At 41.2% G+C, this 15,925-nt stretch overlaps 1 protein-coding gene across 1 annotated transcript in view; it reads right to left on the bottom strand.

The window, feature by feature from the left end:
• RNF144B (ring finger protein 144B) overlaps positions 1–12,389 on the bottom strand; it is a 142,718-nt gene extending 130,329 nt beyond the window's left edge. The window contains exon 1 of the mRNA XM_075142806.1: positions 12,083–12,389. The gene's annotated coding sequence lies outside the window, so the exon portion shown is untranslated. The remainder of the gene's footprint in view (positions 1–12,082) is intronic.
• Positions 12,390–15,925: the final 3,536 nt, after the last annotated feature.

Raw genomic sequence — 15,925 nt, 5'->3', positions numbered from 1 at the left:
AGCAGTGGAGATCTTGAGCGAAATATGAAAAACACAACAAAAGCACTGGAGGAAGGAGTACAGAACTTGTCTGCCTTCAAGACCTCCTGACACCACATTGTCTGGTGTCTGGCTTTGAAAACGACTTCCTAACAGCAAGTATCTGCTCTGCCTGCTTCTAGACAGGCACCCATTGCAAATCTTGATATTAGTGTCCTGAAGTGGAAACTATTAACTCCCTGAAGTGGGAGTGAGAGAGCAGCTGGGTGGGTGTCTGGCAGCCAGCCAAGGTCAAGCCACAACAGCTCCATAGAGGTGTTAAAAATTGATGCAACCTAGGGCTGAAACTTTCCCTGTGAGCATGCATTGTAAGGTAACATCATACAAAGGCTTACTTGAGCCTGCCCAGGTGCCTCAAACCAAGATTACCAGGCGCAAAGAACAAAAGTTACTCTGTATATGCGATAGAGCAAACAAGCCAGGCAATCTCCTGAGCTGCGACATCAGAAGGACATTGTCTGTGTGCCTGCAATCAAGTCACTGTACTTAGCTAAAAAAATGTGTCTGAATGTGACTTTCACCACTTAGAAACATCACATAAAATCATGAAAGCCTTCTGCACTGAAGCTGGAGGAGAATGAGTGAATTATATTCAGCACCATAAGTCATCCTTTCATTTTTCACATGCTGCATCCAATAGCAACAACAGAGTTCTTGGAGAAGCTACTTCAACCCTTGTGTTTACAAACAATTCTGCTGAAGTTAGTAGAGCTGTATGCTTTTAGCTGAATTTGGAGTTTAAAGGAAGTCAAGAAATGTACAAACATGAGACACGTTGCTCCAGGAAACACTGACGAAATAAAAAGGGTCCTTTATGTGGTTTTCCCTGCAGGCTGGCGTGTGCCTGAGCCCACCCTGTGGGGCAGGGTGAGCCCTGACAGTCCCCTCTAGCCCAGCATCCTCCCAGGCTTGCCATAAACCAGCACCCAGGCATGGAATTGCATACACATGGTGGGATTGTAGAGAGGTTGGGGTTAGGTTTTAAGGTCATGTGTGGGTCTAACACATAATATAGCACTTCTCCATTTTACAAAAAACATTTTAGTATCAAAACGAAAGTACTCGCAGCACCTGTGCTAAGCTCCTACTTAGTGTACCAGGTATTCACTGAACTTTCTTGAAGAAACATTTGCAAGCACTGTAATTGTTTCTCATGCCCTAGAGATTTTTTAAGTACTCCACCCATTACGAAATTATTTCAATGCCATATAAAAACCTGTTTTGACATCGTTCAGCTCAGGCTTCTGTTGTTTCCTGTAACTAAGGTTCCCCCCTTAAAAAAGTAAAATAGGAAAAGAAAAGGACCTGAAAAATACAAGTGTTCAAAACCAATGCTAAAAATCAGGCCCTCGGAGAAAAAGGATAATTATAGAAAGATCTAAAAAATATAACAGAGTGGTATTAAGATAACGGAGTCAGATCATAGAAGATATAAACTGAGCTATGAAATTAGGGCATGTGAAGACAGCTGTCAGAAACCCACATATCTATCAACTTCAGCAAAACCTCACCATTACCAGTTTTGGTTACAAGTGCTTAGCTGTCCAACTCTCTCAAGACAATGTTATTCAAAATTCACTTCTAAGGCAGCTTTTTTAAACTCAACAGCTCTGCACAAAGAATTAGTCTGAATCAAGTGTACTAGTACTTCTGTGGTCTAATAGACTGACCGCTAAACCACAATGCATTAATTTCTCCTTCTTTTGATACGCACTGCCTACACAGAGCTGCCTATCTAGTCCATACAGCATTATCAAGCAGTGATTCAGTAAGGCTGTAAAACAGATGATTAAAGCTCCAGTTCAGGAAAGCCTTCATCTTCAAGGAGGACATTTAATCATATGTTTAAGTGCTCCTGTGTATCAAAGCCTGAATATATTGCTTTATTGCAATGAGATTATTAACAAGTTCAACAAGTGCTTAGATTTTCTGAAATTGTGGTGTCAAAAAAAAGCAACCAGATCTGCGAATAGAAGGTCTAATTTTAAATACATTTTTAATATATTCAGAATTACTGTATTACATCTGTGCCTTAATACAGCAAGCAAGCCAATGACTTGGTTACATGCATGTACGCGGAAAACCCATTTCTGGATTACCATAATATGCTATCAAGCCGAAGTATCAAAGAGAATAAAAGTACTTCAGTATCTGTTCTCTTTGAGCAGGGCTTAAGAAAAGTCAGATATATAATAATACATGACAGCTTTCTGCACTGTAAAATTTTTATTTTAAGAAAACGTGTTTAAAGAACAAGCAGCCTAAGTAAATGTGCTGGCTAGTACATGAGAACACACCGAAGGCAATTTCTCTCACTTGTTTTCATTGGAATGCCTGGAAAAAAAAAGAGCCCTTGAGCTGCTGTTCGAGAAGCACTGGCTGTATGGAGTATTTTTGTATCATGCTAGCAACCAGAAAATAAATACATCAAATACTTTGAAAGGAATGTAGTGAGTGGGAAGCCTCTTGCACAAAAAAAAATGTAAGGGACAGACTGCACTAATTACGAGTATCATCCAGCTTCCTGCCAGGCATTTTTATACCAGCACTTTAGGGTGCCTAAAACACACATTGAACAGCTTCCCAAATCTCACATGCACCCAATAATTTCAAATCATTCTAATAAATAATTCTAGGGCACATGTAAATCAGTCTCCGTAAGTCTTTGAGAGTACACTTGTCGGATAACATCTCTATGTACTGTAATACTGTGAGGTATGAATAACTTTGAGACTTTAGAACACCAGTTCTTCACAGTAACTTCTAACAACCCTACATCAATATGTCCTCGGGGAGTTTTTTTGCAAGACGACCATGGATATTAACTGAATATAACAAACCACTTTTTTTTTTCCAAAACAGGTGTGACTCTTTGCAGTTGTGGGAATCCTTTATGTGTTTCCTTGCAATACTGCATTAGAATAAGCGAGGGGGAAAAAAGTGGCCTTTTCCCCCTTCCATTCCTACAAAGCTGGGAAGTCCAAGAAAAGGGAATCTAATAGCTAATGGTGAAATAAATGCTGCTGCTCCCAGCTGACAGCAGCTAGGAAAAGCACTTTCTGATCACATAAAGATAAAAACAAAAAAACTGAAAAAGAAATAATATAGCATGTTACTAAACTGAAATGCATAATCAAAACATGGTCTTCGTCTCTTTTCAATACTGACAGGAGCCACACAATGGCAATATTCGTTGAATCCATGAGGACGGGAGTAAGCCCTTCTGCGTGGAATGAGGTCAGACCATTGTATCGCAGAAGCCACCACCTGCTGGAACTGTGCTTGAACTAGGACATACGAAAGTTCAGGATACAGCTCTGTCAAGCTGGAAAGCCATAGCTCCCTGCACCAGACCTACTGGACATGAGCCCTGGGCAGGCCTGTGGGCATCAAGTTTGGGATGACCCAGATGTATCAAACTTACTATGCCTGAGCAGCGTGATGATGCTGACTGCAGGCAGCAGGCTATGGTAATGCGTCTGGTCCCACCGGCGGCTAATAGCAGGATTCCCCTAAAGTCTTATGTTCACCCTGGCAGTCACAGGGCTAAAGAAAGCCGATCAGCACAAAATGCACTGAAACAGGCAAAGTGCAGCTAGACCACAGAACTTGCATCAAACATTTTGGCATCAAACATTTTGGCATCAAACATTTCCAAATATTTCCAAACACATTGAAACAACAAAATTATACCAAGTGGAATTCCAAGTATTAGTTACCAGGGTAAGATTAGACTCTAAAGCTTATCTAAATAACACCCCCTATTCTTAATGACACTATGCAACATCTGTTAATGCTAAGCTGCAAGGAATTTCCACCCAAACTAGTTTGGTGCACTTTACTTTTAACTTCCTGTTGACAAGAGGTACTATACCACCATTAAAAAAAACTCACACTCTTTGTGACATTAATGACAAAAGCAAATGATAGGTCTTCCTTTCTGACAACACGAAGGCTTTTGGTAACTGTAGCGTTTACTAAGTAAAAAGGAATTGAGCTGTTGGGAGGTCAAACGGGTTGATAACTTGGCTAGCTGTCCCAGCTGAAACAGGAATAGGAAGTCAGATGTAACAATTTGCCTTTGACACAGAAAAAAATGTTTATTTTTGTTAATCGGATAACAAAACCTTGGGACACGTTAACTCCTTGAGCTGGAATGTTTACAGTTTAGATAGGGCATGTTCAGAAGATATTTGTGACATTGGCCTCTTCTAACATCAAAGATTTTTAGAAGGTATTTGTAAACACGCACTGTTAAAGTGAAAGCAACGGAACGTTATTTGACAGAGGGACCAACTTTATCTGTTTGTTCATAGTATGTACTCTTCTTCTAAGAAGAAACTAACAAACAGGGCTGCCGGGCTCCTCTGGCTGGAGATGGCTCCTTTTTCGGAGCAGCCAATGCTGTGTTTGGAGAAAGCAGCGTCCTGACTGCAAGGCAAGCAGGTCAAGGCAAGTGGAGACGTGACACAAAGCCAGGCCTCGAAAGTGACAGCAAGAAGCTTCTTAGGGCCAAGGGAAGCGTGCAGTTTGTCAGAAGCCAAAGAACAACTCAGCTGGCCGAAACAATGAAATTGATCCTCCACTGAATTCTGCAAAAACACCATTATCTAAAAAAGTTTACTGAACACCATCTATTGAAAAAAATTAACATATATTTAGGTATTTATTTTTAGAAGGGATGATCTGAGAAATGTTTTTTGCAGTGTTTGCAGTAAGATGAGACCTTTAACATCTCTGTCATTTCATTTTGTCAGGCCAAGAAAACTGCAGACTTGCAAGGTTATGGTCCTACAGTCTTTGTTCACTACAAGCATCGAAAAGCACTTTCACACAACTTTGGATTTACATCAACAGGAAGCAAAGATTAAGTTCATTTTTCTTTTATAACAATTTTTGTTTGACTGCTCAGTGAAAAAACTAACAAGTATAATGTTTTAATTTTCCCCTATCTAATCTTACAGTCAAATATGCTGCCCATTATAAAAGAAACACGCTGTTCAAGGTAACCAAGATAAAACTGGTAAAACATTGAAAACTGCCCTTGATCCAAATACGTCTTAATGACTTAGAAAGCTGGGGGGACACGCTACCCAGTGGTAACTTTCAAGTCTTAGCTACAATGACATTCGGTGAATCAAAAACTGGGAGTCAGATCTGAAAATTAGACCTTTGGGAAGTCTCTATCACTAATATAAGCACTTTCCATTAAGAAAACAACATGAATAGCTACTGACTATACTGGGAGTTTGACAAGAAACAATACAGTCATTAAGAAGCAATAACAGAGGTTTGGACCTGGACACGAGCAGGTTGTTTTGAAACTAAACACATGCATTTACTGAAGTAACTACTACTGCTTCTCACGACTGGTTATTAAACTAATCGGAGTGTATCCCTAAACCACTCCTCTGCCCGTTCCTCAATGAGCCCTACCAAAGTCAGCTGCAACTGGAGATGAGGAAAGGACAGAGCACTGAACGAGTCCCAGCTCTGGCCAGATCTGCAGAGGCCAAAAAGAGAAGTAACAATCCCCTAGCTGAGCTTCTCTCTGCTTGTCCTCTCAATATCCATGTTTGCTCTCCCTTTTTTCCGGCCCATGCATGGGAAGAGCAATGAGCCCAGCATGCTGGGAGACAGCTCCTGGGAGGAGTTCTGCTGCAGGTGATTCCTTCCACATCACCTGCTACCCCAGCGTGAAGGAGCCCCACGGTGCCCGCCCCATCGATCAGGATGGGAATATGGGGCATCTCTAACCTCTGACAGGCTTCACGTACCCACTACTGACCAGAAGTTGCAAACTATGCTGGAATAACAATAACAGCTTCAATTACAATTAGTCTTACACTCTTGACTAACTTTAACAGCTACATATTTTTAAATCACCTATATATTCCCACTTTTATAAATAAACATTTTTAACAGAACATGATCTATTTTGCTCTGCATCTTTTCAGCTATATAAGACAAATATGACTTTTTCTTAAATTTGAGTCAAAAAGCTTTGCAGCAGCTCGGCTGTCTATCACGCGATGCGGTATTGTCTCATTGCTGCCCTGCCCTCTCCCACCTGACTTTCTGCATCCACCTTCTGTCTCTGTGTTTCAGGCTCTAAGCGCTCACGAGAAAGTTTTCGCCTGTACAGTGTCAAGCACAGGGAACACAATTAGTTTCTCAGGGGCTCTATGCAACTACTTAGAAATCCAAACGGTACTGCAAGGCTTCTGCATAATAATGCAGAAGTGTACATCAAATGCAGTTAGAGGTTTGCATGCATCATTCCGGCACTCCAATTCCAAATTTCAACCTTCATTACAGAAATAATTTCAAAGGAGAACAGCAACCTATAAACATACAAGATTTCAGCCTCAAGAGACTTAGTATCTGTTAACAACTGGCTAGTCTCTACATGATCTTAGCCATGAAGCCAAAGCCCTGCCAATGGGAGTGCTTCCAATGGACCTGCTTATGTGTGCAAAGATAAGCAACTAGGAGCAGTTGAAAGAAGCTGTCCCACTTCCCAAACACTCAGAAAAATTAGTATCTAGAACACAGCACTGAAGGAACTCACAGACTTACTATACTATAGGGTGACAGTGTTACAGTAACTTTTCTAAAGATATCCTTCTGCTAGCTGGTCTTTCAATTATGACCATGACAACTAATGCTCCTCAAAATAGGCATTTTGTTCTCACTGTTAAGTAATTAGGAAAAGAAGCTATGGCAAGAATTCTCGACTCCTTCTCTACTCCTCTCCCCACAACTGCACGTTTCCTTCATTCGTTGGTCCATCCTCCCAACATGTGGAAAGCTAAGTCAACAAGGGGTTGAAACTGGTCAAGCCATGTACACTGCTTGGGTATTTGCAATAAAAACATTGACCAATCCAAAAAACACATGTCCTTAAAGTAGTACTGGCTAAATTTTATATCTATATATATGGCTTTGACTCCACTCCAGGCAAAGGGCGTGATTGCCTTTCCCACAGATCCTCCCCAGAGACTGTGATGGAGATTCCCCACCACTGAACCCATCAGTGCAACTGTGAAGAGGTCAGGAGGGTGCAAGATTGCATCCTCTCCATTGCGCAAAACTTCAGCAAGCAAGTTATTGCTGGCCCCGTGGATGTTATCTTAGCCCTACAACGGGGAAAGCCCATTGGGAAGGGTTCCAGGATCAGTGGTTAGCTGAGGGTCCGCTGCTGTGAAAAAGCTTCAAGTGAGTGCAACGGTAAATAATCCACAGGATCAGCTAGTTTTCCCCACTGACTACATCTTTGTGACCTTCGTTTTTTGGAGGAGGGAAGACCAGCTTGTTTTCCTTCATCGTCTCCCCACCTCCACCCATCAGAACGCTTCCAAAATTAAGCACGGGCAGAACACATGAACTTTCCCATCTACTGCTCAGACATAAACAGGGTCAGCCTGCGCATCGCAGCTTCTAATTCTGGACTTCGCTTTGCATGCAAATAATTAGCCTATATACTAGCTGTCATGAAATGTGTTTTTCCTTCTATGTACATAGGGGTTTAAAGCACACAATTTTGAATGATTTGCAGCTATATATACATGAGCAAGGAATTCAGCCCTAAGCCACAGCAACATATAGTACATAAGTAGAGGTAGCCTTGAAGGACCCGTTTGAGTCCCTGAACACAGAGATACAGCTCTTCTGTTGCAATGGTTTTTCCTTTTTGCAAACATATAGAGCACATAAACATTTTCAGATCTGCACATTTACTCCCTGGCAGTCTGAAAATACAATAGTTTGTATAACCAAACATGAATATCAAAGCTTCTGTCAGACACCCAGACAGCGTCCACTCTTTGAGTAATGCCTCACGTCTTACACTTTCCCTCCTTTCCTCATTATTACGACAAACTGAAAGGCAGAAAAGCTTGCAACGATGCAAATACTGACATTCTCAATTAAAGGGGAGAAACATGAGCAGGACAGTAAAATGGTATTTTTTTCCTTTTAGTAAAACTAATTCTGTACTTTGTCTCCTAATGAGCATCTCTTGTCTCTCCTTCAGACAAAAACCATGTAGAACAACTCCCCATGACGGTTGTGTCTACAACAAGCTTTAGTGTGCAGGAAGAAGCTCCATGCAGGGGATGTGTTCTAGCATGCATGAACTAACACTCACAAGCTGGACTTTTCCACAGTAACATGCTGGCTATAGTTTTCATGAACAGCATATCTTGACTTCACATCTTCACTGATAACAGCTCCAGACCAACACCAAAAAATACACCTTATCAAGTCCCAGGTCTGGTAGTCCACTCTGACTCACCCAATTGCCCTTATTTATGGTCTTTGAAGTCCGTCAGACAGGTACAGAATTCCTCATTAGGTTTTATATAAACATAATTTAAACAAACAGTCCCTTGACTACAGCATGTCTGGGACTGCCTTACTTCAGAGAGGCTAACCATTCTGTAGCAAGAGCCAGATTCAGATGTCCCAAATCGCTGTGCCTGGTGCTGGCTGGCTGTGGGACTCCAGAGATACTGACTCACTTGGAAACACGAGGCACAAGGATGCTCGTAGGTCCTGTCATCGAGCAGTCCAAACTCCACTGAAGTCAAAACTGTACTTGCAGGCACCAAGGACATTCAAAGAATTAGGTAAGCTGATGGCATTTCTAATTACGGATTATGGATTTTCCCTTGGAGGCTGAGCAGATTCCCCTAGAAATACCATAAAAAACCACCCAGGTCTTGGGCAACCCACAGCACTTCTTTATTATAATAGAGTAAGAGGAACCAGAAATGGGGAACACTTATGTCATTGTGTGCAAGTATCAACACATACAGAGATCTAGGAAACTGCATCAACAAAATGTTTTTTATATAGCTACATTTTTTATCTGAAAGTGTGTTTGCAATGCAGTTAATCTAGTCATGCTCTCAAGCCTAGAAATTTCTAGTTGGCACCTCTGCTCCTCCCTGGAAGACTAGGACTTGGAAAAGTCCCACTTCAGCAGTAAGTGAAGGATAAGGTCCTTTGTAATTTGAGATACTATCTTTTTTTTTTATTAGTGTTTTAGTATCTGCTAGCAATGATCTACTTTATGAAAGGAATACCCACTCAGTTCCCACTGAGCCAAAACCATTTACAAGAGACACAGACAAAGATTGCTGAACGCTATTTTCTTACTGATCAGCACAAAGTTATTTGGCACAAGCATCTCCGTAAATATTTGTCCGAGACTAGGTAAATTTGCAGTGTACGATGGCCCTCAGACCTGTACTTCTCCCTATCAAGTGAGAAGGCTCATAGTCTAGCGCTGGAGCTCAGCTGTGCTTCAGCAGAAATACAAAATGCTAGAGGCTGAGCTTAGTATCATTGCTGTCTTTCCCTTTGGATCTGTTCTTTTTCGTTTTGTTCAATGTTCCCCTTCACAAACGAAAAGAAGATTAATTTTGAGGTGGAATGAATGTAAGGTTATTCCTGGCTGTTGGGTAATGAAGAGAATTTGTTGAAGTGCATTACACAGGACTGGGCTTTGGCATGGGGACGCCAGAGGGAGAGGAGGGAACTGTACCTGCCTCCCTGCAAATACGCAGAGGAAGAGGACAGATCCAGAACCATCTTCAGCTTCATGAAGCTGAAGGCAATGTCTGCTTTGGTATGTGCAAGGAGGTCCCCGATGGACTCAGTTCACAGCGACCCTGGCAACCTGCCACAGTATTTTGTTCACATGTGCTTGTGATATCCATGGGCCCGGAGCTGTAATTACAGTCTCAGATGTCACAGTACTACTAGCCCAGGAGATATTTATGGATCTGACATAAACGCTCTATAAGCATATATAGTGTATGCCTATAGGCATTGTAGTTTCAGACACATTCAAGAAAACTCCCCACTCAAGAAGAGGGACAGCAAGCCTATAGCAGTTTTTTGAGCTACACATCAAAGCAATACACTCCACTGGGTCTCACCACTAAAAGTCACTGAAAGGTCTGGTCAGGGTGGATTGCAGGCACCGGGCTCAGATTCATACCATAGATATTATCAGAGGCGTACTAATGAACTGGGAACTGGGTTAAGTATTAGTGCTGCTTGTTCTCCTGTGAAGTGACTTGCTGCTTTTCACAGTTGCATTTTAAACTTAAGATGATAATAAGGACAAGTACATACTTTCCCCCTCCAGCAGAAGGGAAAGGCTAGATAACCACTTCCACACTGTTTATTTATTTCTACAAAGCTTATGAAGCATTTAGAGGATATAGTGTAATCCATGAACCTAGCTAGAGAGAAACAACTCCATATTGTTTGCTATTTATATGATCAACTTTTGCTCCAAAGTATACCACCACACAAACAAAATCACCAAAATGTCACCATCTGCGGGAAAGAAGACCATGACTATCAGCGAGGAGCACGCAGGATATAGTTCAGCATGGGGAACAGAAACTATACCAGGTTGCCAAATGCTATTCCTATGTGAAGTGTAGGGAGGTTTTTGTGTCCTTGTATGAGCAGACAGCATTTTGTGTTAAATACCCCCACCGGACAGCAAGACGCATGGGAGAAAAGGAGTCTGATTCTCATCATACTAGCTTGCCCCCCGAATAGCTCCAATTTATTTTGAAGGAATACCTCCCACTTTACCACAGCTTTAGACACACTCCTCTCCATCCATAATCTAAAGCATTACTTTCAGGAGCGTAATTGCAGCCATCCCCTTATCAATGTGCTGTATTTTTTCCAACGTAGCTTGTGTTCACGGAGGGAAGGCTTTCAGCCACTTTCATGGTATGACAACAACCCATACACCCACTCACATTCAGGCACGGACAAGTCCTAAGCAGGACAAGAATCGGGTCAATATATTTGTTTTGGAAAATATTTAAGGACAGGATTTTGAAACTTCTGTTTCCAGAAATGTTGGTATCCCAAACCCAGTGCTTGATCTTAACTGAGACCACTTGCCCTTCAGGCTGAGTGTAGCCCAGCACATCATGTCGCTGTGCCTGCTCACAGTCAGTTGTAAAGCTGCATGGGGGTATTTCAGTCACAGCCTGTATCTCTGCTAAAACTTACTTCTTAAAAGCATTCAGTGCCTATTTACCAAGAGGATGGGAAGTCACCCTGCAATTCTTCTTTAACTGCAGTCATCCTAAATATTTTACTACTTACAGTGCTCTCTGAAGAAGCATATTTGATATTGCTGTATACAGTAAGGAAGCAGTGTGCCTTTGTATTACAGAAAAAACAGAGCTTTATAATAAGCAAGACTGAAACATCTTCATTACCAAAGCAGCTTTGTACTGAGAAAGCCTTATGCTGAGAAAGAGAAAGCAGTGCAAAGATACCAGTAAATGCAATTTTCTGTTCTTAGGGTAAAAAAATTTAAAAATGCAAACTAGAGAACAAATGTATTGTATATTTAGTATGTGTTTATGTAAACCACATAATCCTAAACCCTGAACATATCAGAAGTGTACACTAACACTTGTAATACAGATCAGCATATTTTTCCTTCATGATACCAGCTGTACGAGACTGTGGCAGAAGAAATGTCTTTAAACCCGGAGGAAATCTCTGCATTTTAAACTCAGGCTCCCCCCAGCTTAATCAGATGTGTTTTCAGTATGAAGGGAGTTCTTGTATTTAAACTAAAACAGATATATGACTGACAGTATGCCATCTTAGCAACTGCTTTCCACACAGATATGTCCTAATACTGCAGCACTTTCAAACACTTCACACAGATATTTCTTTAAAAGTTACACTGACAAAAGTAATTTCACCCTTTTGGGAAGTACTTGATGCCTATTTAATTTTCTGTGCCTTTAATAGTCAGGACTCCAAGATTTCCTTTTTGCCTTAGCTCTAAGCACCACACAGTTTGATTTTAGCCAAACCACAAATACCATTTATTTTAGCTCTTTAATCATTCTAGTTCTTACCTTTTTTTAACTAAGCCTTTTCTACTTGCTTCCATTAGAAGCAAATGCTGGCTTTCTGTTGTTTCCAGGGTATCCTTTGCTTTTAAGGAAGAAAATAGGCTGAAAGCTGTATTCCAACATACCTTGAAAGGAGAGTAGCATTCACTGCCAGCTGCGTGACTTTTCAGTAGCTGCACTCAGACTCCAGCCTTCCCAAGAACCACGATGTCACAAACCCCTGAAGCTCGCGACCAGGAGCGGAGGCAGATTGCTCTCGCACGCCCTTCCTCTTCTCCGCGTATCTGACAGCTGTACACTTTTTAGGACTGCAGCAGGACTTGTCTCCCAGCCCCTTTGCCACTCTGATAAATCATCCCCTCCCTGCTATTAAGAGCATGCTGCCATTATATCTTAAAAGCACGTCACAGCTTGTGTGCAGTAGCTGTGGGAAAGCTGCATTTATTTATACAGGAAGCTTGAGTACAGCACTTCCTACTTCCCATCCGAGGCTCAATTCAACTGCAGGTGAGTACTTAAACCCTGTCAGCTTCCAGCCAATGCATACCCTACCTTCTTATTTGGGTATCTGTGCTGCTTTTAATTACAACTCCCATCTGAGCCCTGACCAGATAAAACTGAAAGAGACAAGGCATTAGATGCGCCACTCATAAAAAACCTCCCAATTGCCATTTAACCTGTTCCAGGGTAGCAGTTTGTATAGCAGCTGCCCTACCAGCAGATGATGTCTGAAACATTGCTGGCGTCCGCTTATCTCCACATGTGAAAAGTGTCACCTAAAAGCAAAGTGATTTCTTCACGCTGGAGGGGAAGGGAGCAAAAATCTAAACTCACAAGTAAAGTATCAGTGTAATTTCAAATCTGAGTGCTTAATGACGATTGTGCTTAGCTTATTCTGTCAATACTAAATTTTGATTCTTTAAGCTGGGCTTGTGTGCAAGAGGGGCTGGTAATTCTGCAGTTCTGTACTCCAAAGGTACGGGTGTGATTCACACTGGCCGAGCAGGAGGAGAAGGTATTATTGTGCCACATGACACCAAACTCTCAAGAACTTTTCCTGCTGTAGGAAATGTACCACACCCACAGATAAGAAGTACAGATACAGCGGAGTGCAGGGGGTGCAGAAAAACAGAGGGAGAAACAGGTATAGATGCTAATCTATATTTTTCTTTTTATGATGAAGTAAGTTTACTTTGTACTCCATGCAATTATTGCTGGCGTTTTGCCTTCAGGACTTTGCTGTGAAGACTGACGTATAGGCATTTCTTCTGGGCTGTACAGAAACTGAGAGCTGACTCTTTAGTTATATTCAGACAATTATATTGTATCAGATTAATTTAAGGAAAAGGCAGAAAGCTCGTGCAACTTTAATTCAGCCTCCTTGCACCTATGTATTACAGCTTTGCTTGAATTATCATGACATACTCTTTTCCCCTTGGAATAAGTACAAACTTTATCAATCTATTTGACATTGGGTGTTACCCATAATTTTATATCTGGAGAGGGAGGAAATATTTACCAGAAAAAATACAGCCATTCCAACATGTGGAATCAATGGTAATCATGAATAGGATTACAGTAGGATTAGGCAACCTAGAGCCATGTCACAGATACTGCCACTTGAGCCAGTACAGCATTTCCTAGCAGTAGCCGTCTTTTATCCTCAACGGTGACCAATCCTAGGCAATACTCAAGAAACACCTGGGGCTCAGAGCTGTTTTTTAGGCTGCAGAGCAGTAGTGAAAATGTGGAATTCTGTGTCAAACTGTATGATTAGAAAAGGAGTCTCCTCCAATAGTTAGATTTTTATCCATCTTCTGTTCCAGTATGAAATAGCTTAAGCCTCTATCACTGTCTTTTCCCTACCTCCCCTCTCTTCTCCCTCCCTCTATTCCAGTTTTTCTATTCTCTTCCTGCAGCTGCTACCTTTGCTACTCTGCCTCCATCACACGAGTACTTGTTAGGCCACAGATGAAGCGCAGCAAGAAAAATCTTTCTGCTCTCAGCTCCTGTGCTCAGCACCACAGCACCTGAACAGCAAAAGGACAATCACCTCAAGGAGGTGAGAGAGGGAGGATGAAGGAAGTCAAGCCACTCATGCAGGTGTAGGGAAAATTGCAGGGCAGTAGGTCCTAAAGTAGAGCAGGGGAGCAGCCAGTAGCAAAGGCAGTAACAGCATCTTATTTGGTACTTTCCTTGCTGGCACAATAAAACAAAAACAAGCTTCACTGCAGTAGCCTCCACTAGTCAAGGGAAACAACTGCAAATAAAGGCTAATCATCTTTCCTTCAGATAAATGATGAAGCCAGCTTGTACCAGGGTGTGTGGGTGTGTGTGGGGGTGTGTGTGTGTTCTTTTTAATTAAGAAAACTAGATTAGTCCATTAAAATGCAGATAAATTCTGGAAACTTCAGCTGCAAACATCACTTGATATTCCTTCTAAGTATCTCTATGCATGAAAGTTATAATGTGACTGCACAAACATGCAAAACTGCTTGCAGCAAAATTAATTCCCTTAAATATCACAAAATTGTTGAGAAACATCATGAATGCTTCTCAAGACATTTAATTTTCTGGAAAATGTTAAGATGTGCTGGTTCCAAGCACTCCACTTCTAGAGTATCAAATCCTAAACTGTGGTCCCCGGATTTACACGCAGGACAATCACTTACTGATGCTCTGTGGACAGCTGGCTATTCCCCTGCTTCCGTCTTCACTTCTGCATTCGCCTCTCTTTCTGTGCTTATCCAGGATCTCCACAGCAAAGAGGAGCTGAAGGTGACGTGTCACTGTGCAAGAGCTCAGGCTATAAGGACTTGAGATGATCAATACTGATGATTCTTTCCACTGCCATCACCAGAAGGCGTGAGCTAGACTGTTATGAGCTCTTCTGTCAAAACGATTTCTCTTCCAGCTATACCTCGAGCCCAGGTACTTCAGAGTTTCACAGAAGCACATCTTCTTGGCAGCTAATTTTGTGATGTGTTATGAGCCATGCTAAAATTGCTACCCAGCTCAAATCCCTGAACCTCTTGACCCAGACTGATTGATTTCCATTTTAAGTCAACAAAAAAATAAAAAGTACAAGTTCGGAACGTCATGCGATGCCAGTCAAGGCACAAGCTAAGCCCTCCCCATTTGTTTTCCTCTTCAATAACAGTGATACAAAGCACAAAACTGAGAGGGTCCAATTAATTTTTTGGACACTTAACTGACACTTTTATAACTCCAGGACTGGGGGAATGGCTTGAGCCTCTGAGATCATACATGCCAGAATGCAACATCACAGTGAATTTTTAGTTGAGTTACTAGCCAGAATAAGAATAAAGGTTGGCATAGTTAATTACTAATGTTGCTCTGTCATCCTTGCAGCTACTTACAAAATGACTAAGCCACTCTGGCATTAACTAAAATTACTAATTAATTTATGAGGTAGGTGGGTAAAAAAGTAATAGCATGACCACGGAAAAGGTCTCTCACAAACAGAATACCATTAACAGCAAGTGAAAACATCGAGTTAGTTTATAACTAACAGTTTCACTATAATTCTACATAAAGAACTAGGATTAGACTGTGAGGGAAAAAAAGAAATTTTCACTACCCTGATTTACATTTTTCAACTAATAAAAAACAAATATCCTGAAAAATAATGGCTATCCATAGGTGTAAAATAAAAACAGGTTTTGTAACAAGTTTTCTAAAACCATAGCCTAAGAAAAATGTGTCTTTATTCACTTCACTTACTGTACATGCAAATTATCCATTTTCCCATGCAAAAAAATAAAAAAGTATTTATATATGCAAGACAGACAGTTTCACAAGAAAAATAGATACTAATGTGTAACATAACCAAAGCTGAAAACAAAACAGAAAGGGTTTTTGCACAGTGAGTATACATATATTATGTGAAATTGCAAGTATGACACCTCTGATGTCACGGGCTAACAATAGTTTTCTTCAATGGAAAC

This window comes from Calonectris borealis, chromosome 2 (assembly GCF_964195595.1).
Source record: "Calonectris borealis chromosome 2, bCalBor7.hap1.2, whole genome shotgun sequence".
NCBI lineage: Eukaryota > Metazoa > Chordata > Aves > Procellariiformes > Procellariidae > Calonectris > Calonectris borealis.
Note: the sequence above shows the minus strand (reverse complement) of the source record. Positions and strands in the feature narration are given on the sequence as shown.